Raw genomic sequence first — 9630 nt, forward strand, 5'->3', positions numbered from 1 at the left:
GTGACAAATTCATCCACCAGCAATAGGCTGATTTCAATTTCAATCTTACTAACATCAAGTGGGAACCTGGTATATGGGGAAAGAAACATATGTCAACAAAAGTTTGGATTGATTTTATGACTGATGTCCCACTAACTAATTGCTTCTTAAAACTTTACTTCTTTAATTGCTGAACTCAATGAAAGTCTGGCAGCTTTTCAGGTCAAGTCTACATGGCATAAAGGAAAAAGCATGATGATGGTTATTAAATAAATTTAGTTGGAGAGACAATGCAAGAAAAATAAATTTCTCGAAGGGAAAGGTAAGTAGGGTCTTGAGGGAAATCAGGCCAGGACTCTGGAATTGAAGTTAAAGTAAAAATAGTGGCTTGACATAGCCAATTTGCCTGTGTCCACTATTCCAATCCATTAGATAATTGTTGATGCTGATGTAATGGTTAAGAATAGGAAAAATAGGCTGCAGTTAAGAGATCTGAATTCTAGTCCTTGCTCTACCAATAAATTGTTATGAACCTTGGGCAAATCACTTCATCTGTTTAGATCTCAGTTTCCTTATACCCAAAGGAGGCACTTGCATCTGTCTTGCTTATCCCATAGGTTGCTGTAAAGATCTAATAAAGATGTGCATGGAAGAAATTTGAAACACATTAAGCAATAAACAATTCTCATCCTGAATTTTCTTGGAATTTGTTTAGCCTAAGACATGAGTTTTACAAATAATTGCCAACTCATGTTGGTAAAAACCAAATGAACAATAACAACATTAAAAACACCTAAAGTTTTGACAATGAATTGAATCACCAAAGTGTGTAGTATTACACATTTCTGAAGGGCTTTCGCATCATCTTATCAGATTTCCTTCAAACTAAAGCAGCTGTGGAAATCCCTACCTCACATCCCAACCTGGTCTAGAAATCATGATAAAATCGCTTTGATGATTCCTATAAAATTGTTTTGAGACACAAATAAGAAATGTAAAAACTGCTCTTACAGGCATGCTGTCTGTATAGTTAGCACCTGCTTTCTTCTCCTCCCACGCCCCAGCATCCTGTCCTGGGCCCAGATCTATGTAGCTTTTCACTACATCTGCCAAGTAGATGTCTTCAATGCACGTGACATACTTTGATCAGTCAAGTCAGAGACTTTGGTTCTTAGACAAGTAAAATTCCACTGAAGGAAAATTATCATGAGAGCCAAAATGGGCTCAAGGACTTCAGCACAGCCAGTTTTACACAACTTGAGAATGCCAGAGCTGCAAGGGCTCTGCAATCAGCTCAGCCAAGACCCAAGGGAGGGGATGCTGAAGGGATCACAGAGATGCAGACAATGTCAGGATTTGTTCACGTGAGCAACTTGAAAAACCGGTTGTTGTCCAACCTCCTTGCCTCCACTTCTTGATCCCCAGCCTCCTACAGTCTGACTTCTGCCCACAATATTCCCTTGAAATTGCTCCCACCATTATTAGTTCAATAATAGTTTGGCTGAACTCTTCTTAGAGTTTATTTTTAGTGACCTCTCTATTATTCTGTTGACCTATTATCCTGTTGCCGTCTTCCTGAATGCTCTCCCCCTTTGAATTCTATATCACCCTATTCTTAATGGCTTCTGCCTCTCAGAATCCTTCTTCATGCGATCTTCTTTATTCTTTGTACCCCTTAAAACTTTGGTATTCCTTTTCCTCACTATTTCCTTTCCTCCTCCCTTCTTATCTCCTCTCCTCTCTTCTAGTTCTCCATGGTTTCATTGGATGATTCATGGGTTTCATGAACTTTCATGGGTTCAATCTCATCTTCATTGTGATAATCCCAAATCTATAACTGCAACCCTGAACTTCAGACTTGTAAGTACAGCTTACAGCTCTGAAAATCTCTACTTGGCTATCCCAAAGCCACCTCACATTTGGTGTGCTCCAAACTTAATTTATCTCCCAACTCTACTTCCAATCCAGACCTGCTCTTCCTTAAGGTTCTCCATGTCTCTGTGAATGGTCCTGCCACCCACCTAATTGCCCAAGTCAGAGATCTGGGATCCATCCATGATTCTTCTCTCTCTCTTGCCCCAGATTGCCCCAATCCCAGTGGCTTCTTCCTCCAAAAACCATCTTGGTTGCCACTACTTCTCTCCGTGGCCCCTCTCATCATCTTAGTTCAGGCCTATATTTACTCTCTTTTGTAGACTACTGAATTTCTTGTTTCTCTTTCTGTCCCACCCCATCCATCTTTCACACTGACAGCAGAATGTTAATTCTAAATCTCATAAATGACCATATTGTCTGATCTGCTTTGACCCCCTAAGACTCTGTCCCAGACCCAAGGAAGTATATTGACATACTGCCCCAGGTATGTTCAACAAGAATGAAACGGACTCCAGAATACCCTGCTTATACCTGAATACTTGAAGCCTTCTCTTTCTCCCATCCTTCTGCCTGGTCCTCTACCTAATGCCTCAATTGACTCTCCTTCCAGTTTCCCAGTTTAAGTTGTTTCTTGATTTCTGGTTTTGTATCAGAAGTCCTTTGTCTCAGAACCTCTCATGCCTGACTCTCCCTAACAGAGACTGGGCTCCCTTTTAATGTCCTCAGCTGCCTAACACATCAAGAAATGCTTATCAAACTTAGTTTCCAAGAAATGTATGCATTTATAAGAGTGCATGAAAGTGCCTATAGCCAAAATCAAATATTGGCCATCTTTTTCTAAGTTTACAGAAAGAATTAAGTTAGTGAATTGAAGTCTCATTTTTCAGTTATTTTTACATAGAATTTTCTTAAACCTCGGTCACCCTTTTCTACTACTGCTTTTCTGCTAGCTGGTGATTGATATGTAGCAAATATCAAGGGAAAAATAAGAAAAGCAATGGATCATACTTCAACAGTTTGTTTTTGATGTGAATATGCTTGTGGTTGTGATTTTCTATTGATAACCTAGAACACAGTCATAGTTTCTGCTTGGAAAATTATTTCCAGTACATATGAGTTAAATATATCAGTATTTTGTTTGTTGTATGAAGGGCCTCCCAAAGGTTCTTTTCCCTGAATATGTCTGAGAAGCTGTAGACTAGAGGAAAGGGTCTCGATTCTTAACACGGCAGATGAGTTGACCCCTGCCCACATTTCTCTCCTCATCATCTACGACTCATTCAGGTTCAATCCTAAGCATCAAGCATTTTAAGCCAGTTTTATTTCCTGAAATGTGCTGTGCTTTTCATGCTATCCGTGTGCCCAGGCTGATTCCCTTCTGTCTTATCTATTAATGTTTAAGTTAAATATTCCGTCTCAGCTGGCAAGATGCTCTCTTCTATGCTTAATTTTTTTTTTTTTTTAAACAGAGTCTTGCTTTGTCGCCTGGTTGGAGTGCAATGGCATAATCTCGACTCATTGCAACCTCCGCCTCCCGGGTTCAAATGATTCTCCAGCCTCAGCCTCCTGAGTAGCTGGGATTACAAGCATGCCCCACTCTGCCTGCCTAATATTTGTATTTTTAGTAGAGATGGGGTTTCACCAAGTTGGTCAGGCTGGTCTTGAACTCCTGACCTCAGGTGATCCACATGCCTCAGCCTCCCAAAGTGCTGGCATTACAGGCTTGAACCACCATGCCCCACCTCTTCTGTGCTTAATCTATCATAGCATTTGCCACGTCACATCATAATGGACTTGTCTGATTTTTCTACCATTAGCTATTAGAGGAAAAAGATAATTAAAAAAATAAAAACCCAGAACCTTTGGTTCCAGAGAGATTGTAAGGAATTAGTAAGTTTTGCCCAATTACTAACTATTATTTTAAAGAAAAAGAAGAGGAGGTTGCAAAATATTCTAACCTGGGAGAACAGCACTTGGCTAGCTTTTCTGATAATATATGTCAGAATGTATTTAAATTTTCTTCAATTCCCTTAATTCTTTCTCTTTCCTCTTGTTCAGTCCCATTTGATTAGTTTGGTCCTTTTCATTTGTGTTGCTAGTTTTTCTCAAATGCTTGATGATTTTTAGTTGTCTGGTCATATTTGTGAATGAAAACCTGTGTTGGTTATTATGGGTAGATGGCATGAATTTCCTCTGCAATTGTGTTGATCTATCTGTTTCCCCCACAAACCTCTCTCCGGAATGGGAGGGCTGACTGTGGGTTCTGTTTAAGTGGGTAGGAAATGTCAACAGTCAGGCTTCCCTTTAGGTTATGTGGGTGGAGAGGCAGGAAGACCAGGGACCCCCACAACTGATTAAGTAAGGAGGGCTTTTCTCTGGGGGTGGAGCCCTGTAGAAGGTTTCACTATTGACTGATACTAGTTTTCCTTTTGGTTTTGTCCTCCCATCTGCTGTGGAGGGCTCAGTACTCTTCCTAGAGGCCTCTCTAGACAACTTTAGCCTGAGGGCCAAGGCACTTGGGGATGGGAGAAAGAGGGAAAGGGCCACTTGTCCCAGCTGTTTCCACTGTGACTCTTCCATGACTGCCTCACAGCCCATCCCTGCTCTTCACATTCTTTGACTCTGTGATTAATGCTTCTTTGGGAAAGCACACTCTTACGACTTCTTGAATTGCAATATTTACTTCTCTGATCTTTCTGTTAGCCCAAATTCATGGTGTTTCTTGCTTCTTGGTATCTCTCAAAATTTATATCACATTGATGTCACCTTTTCATATTTCCTATGGTTGTTGTGGTTTCTTCCTTTTTACATTGATTTTTAACTGAATAATACATTCACATGGTCTAAAATGTAAATGAAAGAGCACACAATGCAGTCTTTTTCCCCTCTCTTCCTCTCAGTCTTCCATTGTTAACCAGTGTTGTCAGTTTCTTATGTATTTTCCTGGGATGCTTTTATGCACATTTAAGCAAATACATAGACATTCTCTTTCACCCTTTTAACACACAGCAGTATATAACACATTGTTCTACATCTTAACAATGTATTTTGGAGATTGTTCTATGTCAGCAAATTCTTTATTCTCTATTTTTTTTTTTACAACTTCATAGTATCCCATTACACGAATGATGATGTACCATAAATTGTTTATCTAGTGCCCTATTGATGAACATTTAGGTTGTTTCCAATCATACGGTATTTTTAAGTGCTGTGACAAATAACTTTGTACTTATTCATTTTTAAAAGTTTTTTTTTTAACAGACATTTTCATGGGATCTGGAAGACTAAAATTTACATATATTTTAACACTGACCAATCAATTTTTAACCCAGACACATTACCCTTGAAGAAAGATGATTTATGGGTTGTTTATTTTCCATTAGTGAGACTGATGCACAGTAAATTATGTGTGTTATACATTCTCTTCAAAGCCAGACATCACATTTTAAAGTGTCCAATGCAAAGTTCTATCTAGCATTAAGGATTTTGGCTGCAGCACGTAGGATTCTTCATGTGGATCTGTGGCAGAAAGCTAAAGATGATGTGATCTCCGTTACCTCCATTCAGAATATTGCATTTGTTGGCTCAATTGGAAAGAAGCAACTTTAGGAGACACTTCTTTGGATCAGTTCATTTGTTCACATCAACATTCACTCAGTGCCTGCTGTTAGCCAGGTGCTCAGCTGGACCCTGGGGATACAAAGAGAAAAAGATGATAGTTATTGCTTTGCCAGGAGCTTCCAGTTCAGAGAAGCTGACCAATACATGAGCAGACAGATTATCATAAGTAGTGTGAAATGCACCACTGTAGAAGTGAAAACAGAATGTTGTAGGAACAAGAAGGAGGAGTATCTACACACCCAGGGGATGGGGTGGGGTGGGTGGGATAGAAGGCATATCTTCGAAGGCTCTCTAGAAGCAAAGACACCTGCCATAATTTTGCATCCTGACTTGCAGCACTCCACTGACAATTCTCAACATTCAGTGTCTATCTGCTGTCCTTGGCCTTTCTAGTCTGGAATCTTCCGTCCTTTTCCATTCTGCAGAAGTCTTCTAGTTGGTTATGTTTATTCTGGCACTCCAATGGCTCAGGAAGAGTAACATAGGAGGGGGGTGGGGATAATCATCTCCAGCATAGATGAGTGTGGTTGGGAATGGGGATGTTGGGAGTGTTGGTCTGGTTTCTGATATTAGTTTTGATGGTGTGACCAGAATCTTCAGTCTCCCTTTCTACCAAATGCCTACCTCCATCCCAGGTCCTCAAGGTGAGCTTTCTTGGCACATGTCCAGTCATTGTTTCTGTCTTGTGGGACATCTGACTCCACTCTCAATTTGTGTAAGAAAAAAAAGCTATATTTATCATTGAACTTAGACAAGAAACGCAGGTAACAGTGGGCTACTACCGAGAAGTAAAAGTGGGACATGGTAGGGGGAGAGTTTTACTTTTTGCTGTATTCCTTTTGTGCTCTTCACATTATTTTTACAATGACTATAATTTACCATAATAATTATTTTTGACAAACTTTTTATTGAAACAAACTTTTACACACAGAAAAATAGACAAGTCATAAACTTAATAAATTTTCATAAACATACTCATTGTAATCATTACCCAGATTGCAGATTTATACTAGCATCTCAGAAGACCCCTCCCTTGTCTTCTTCTAATCACCTCAACTTCTCACAACGGTAACCACTATTGTGCCTTCTATCACCAAAGATTAGATTTCTTTTTCTGTCAACCTATGGATTATATTAAACAAAGATTAGTTTTGACTGAGAGTTCCAGTTGCTCCTTCTCTTACTAGCATTTGATGTCATCAACGTTATTTCTCTTAATTATTCTAATAGGTCTGTACTATTAGCTCATTGTGGTTTTGATGTGCATTTTGCTGAAGGCTAATGGTGTAGAATTATGTTTGCATTTGTCATCTGTATATTCTCCTTGGTGGCAAGATCTTCCATAATTTCAGAAAATAATTTTTTAATTGCTTAAAAATAATAGCAACATTAAACTGACTAGGGAATATTCTTTGCGTGCAGCAATCTTTCTGAGAGGCAGATTGTGGTAATGGTAGAAATAGTCAGATTTGGTAGCAGATATTCCAGACTGCTCCACTTGCTGTGGGGTCTTAGGCAAATTATTTAAACTTTTTGTGCCTCAGTTGGTTGCTCTATAAATCAAGGATAATAATAGTTCCTGCTTCATAGTGTCCTGAGTAACAGATGAGAAAATTATGTAAGGTTCCCTGCTCTATGCCTCGCACAGTAAATGTTCATCAGTGTTCTCTGTGTCCTCTTGGAAAAGCCTGAAAAGAGACTGAGGGAGAGACGGCTGTCTATAAAGCAGTCAATGGCCTAGAATCTGAGGGAAAATGAGTGAATGATACTTTTTTCCTGGCTTTAAGGTAAAAACTCCTGAGTTGTATCCTAGAGGGAGGATGCTGTTCCCTCATCCCTGCCACTCACTTCCCACTCCAAGAACAGCAGGAGAATCATGCTTTGAAGGAAATTCTAGAAGAAGTTTCTAGTCATAAGCGGGCTCTTGGATGTGCTTATAACACTTGTATGACTCTAACACCTACTGCTGTTAGTCTAGACAAAAAAAAAAAAAGAAGAAAAAAATCCATACATTCCCCACAGCACCTTTCTATATAATTCTAAAAGGTTCTCCTATTGATGTTTCCTATGGCAAGACTTCCTGAGGGGCCTTGTGGCTGACACTGAGTAGTCAATATCCTTTCAATAAATATTTTCCCAGCTTTTGGCAAGCATTAGGCTCTCTGATAGGTCTGGGAATCCAAAATGCAAAAGACAGAACTATTAGTTAAGGAGATAGAAAAGCCAGAGGAGACCACAGTGCACTGGGTAAGCACCCACAATAGAGAAGTGCAGGGGGTTTTGGAAGCATGCAGGAGGAGTGAGGATGAAGAGGTGAGAGACTCAGGGAAGATTTCCTGGAAGAGGAAGCCCTGAGGGAATTTTCTGGGTGAGGAAAGAATACATTCCAGGTATAAGAAATAGCATGTGGAAGGACCAACAGACTGGAGATCATGGGCTCATTCTTCTCTTAGGACTGCACGTTTGGGATCAAAGCCTTCCACTGGTCTCTGCACAGCACCTCAGGTTCTCCAGTCAGCCCGTAATGTGAAACATGAAATATCAGGCCTTTATAGAACAATAAATCTCCCTTTCTTCCACGATGAAGGGTCTCAGGGATGACATGCTCTGCAGGTGGGCACATAGTTGGCACCTGTTTTCCTTCAAATATCAGCCTGACATGATTGAACATTTAAGACTTGTCTGTGTGGTTCTAGTCCATTTTTTAAAACTTCCTTGCTCTAGTCTCAGCCTGCATTTGTTTTGTTTTGTTTGTTTGTTTTTTGAGATAGAGTCTTGCTGTGTCGCCCAGGCTAGAGTGCAATGGGGTGATCTTGGCTCACTGAAATCTCCATCTCCCAAGTTAGTGATTCTCATGTCTCAGCCTCCTGAGTAGCTGGGATTACAGGCATGCCCCACCACACCTGGTCCATTTTTGTATTTTTAGTAGAGATGGGGTTTCACCATGCTGGCCAGGCTGATCTGGAACTTCTGGCCTCAAGTGATCTGCCCACCTTGGCCTCCTAAACTGCTGGGATTACAGGCATGAGCCGCCAAGCCCAGCCTCAGCCTGCCTTCTGCATTTCCCCTAGAGCTCCAGAACTTTAGTAGGCTAGCTCCTGGCTCTCCAGCCCAGAAACCCCTTTCCACAGCCTTTCCCCACCCACCCTGCAATTTGCCTCTACCCTGATCCTTCTTGACTTAACTCATTCAGGGCTCTCTGTCCCGCTCTTTCCAACTTGTAACTGCTGTCCTTCAGGGTGTCCTCTTCAGTTCAGACCCCAGGCTTGGGCAGTCTCTCTCCGATTCTTCCTGTGGTCTGTTCCTGACAACCCCTTGGGGGCTGTTTGTGAAATGTGCCCTCTGCTTCTAACTCATCTCCTAGGTATCCTCGCAGGAGACTGCCTTCTTAGTGTGGGCCTAATTCAGAAGACTTCTAGTTCTCCCACAGTGTCTTCTGGGGCCAGCCCCACTGTTTCTCACTGAGGCTCAGAGAAAGGTAATGACTTACCATGGTCATGCAGCATGTTAGCGGCAGAGCTGACACTAGCCCGGGCCTCCTGACTTCCAGCCCAGTGGTCTTTTCCAGTAATCAAGCTGCCTCTCAGAAGACTCAGTTCTTCTAGCCAGCATCAGCTCCCACCCACTGACTGCACTGTGTACCCATCTCTGTTAGCACTTCCTTCCTGAGCCACCTCATTAAAACTGAAGCTGGCCTGTCCAGGCTTCTGACTCAGCAGCCTAGCAAAGAACATTCAGCCATGTCTACATCTGATTAAGGAAACGCCAGGGACAGGAAACATTTTTTTTTTTCTGGCTGAGTGGAAGGGTGTAAAAGGAGGTGGAGAGATTCAGTTAAATAGTTTAATAGTAGGATTTGAATAGAAGGTAAGATGTACCACAGGGGTGAAAGAGAAGGGCTTTATCAAAAGATTTAGGGCCAGTTAAATACATTTTGGAACAGAAGTATATTTACTGACTTAGAAGGATCAGGATGTTCCCATAGTTCCAGTGTTTTTTTTGTTTTGTTTTGTTTTTTGACAGAGTTCCACTCTTGTCACCCAGGCTGGAGTGCAATGGCTCAATCTCGGCTCACTGCAACCTTCACCTTCCAGGTTCAAGCAATTCTCCCACCTCAGCCTCCTTAGTAGCTGGGATTACAGGCACCTACCACCA

At 41.2% G+C, this 9630-nt stretch overlaps 1 long non-coding RNA gene across 1 annotated transcript; it reads right to left on the reverse strand.

Moving 5' to 3' along the window:
• Window positions 1-5197: 5197 nt before the first annotated feature.
• Window positions 5198-9135, reverse strand: LOC105730843 (uncharacterized). The gene is made up of 2 exons (XR_001110573.3): window positions 8966-9135; window positions 5198-5544 (listed from the first exon to the last, which is right to left on the reverse strand). It is a non-coding gene; the product is annotated as an uncharacterized LOC105730843 (long non-coding RNA).
• Window positions 9136-9630: the final 495 nt, after the last annotated feature.

The sequence above is a fragment of the Aotus nancymaae genome, unplaced genomic scaffold, assembly GCF_030222135.1.
Source record: "Aotus nancymaae isolate 86718 unplaced genomic scaffold, 86718_ANA_hifiasm-v0.15.2.pri h1tg000004l, whole genome shotgun sequence".
NCBI lineage: Eukaryota > Metazoa > Chordata > Mammalia > Primates > Aotidae > Aotus > Aotus nancymaae.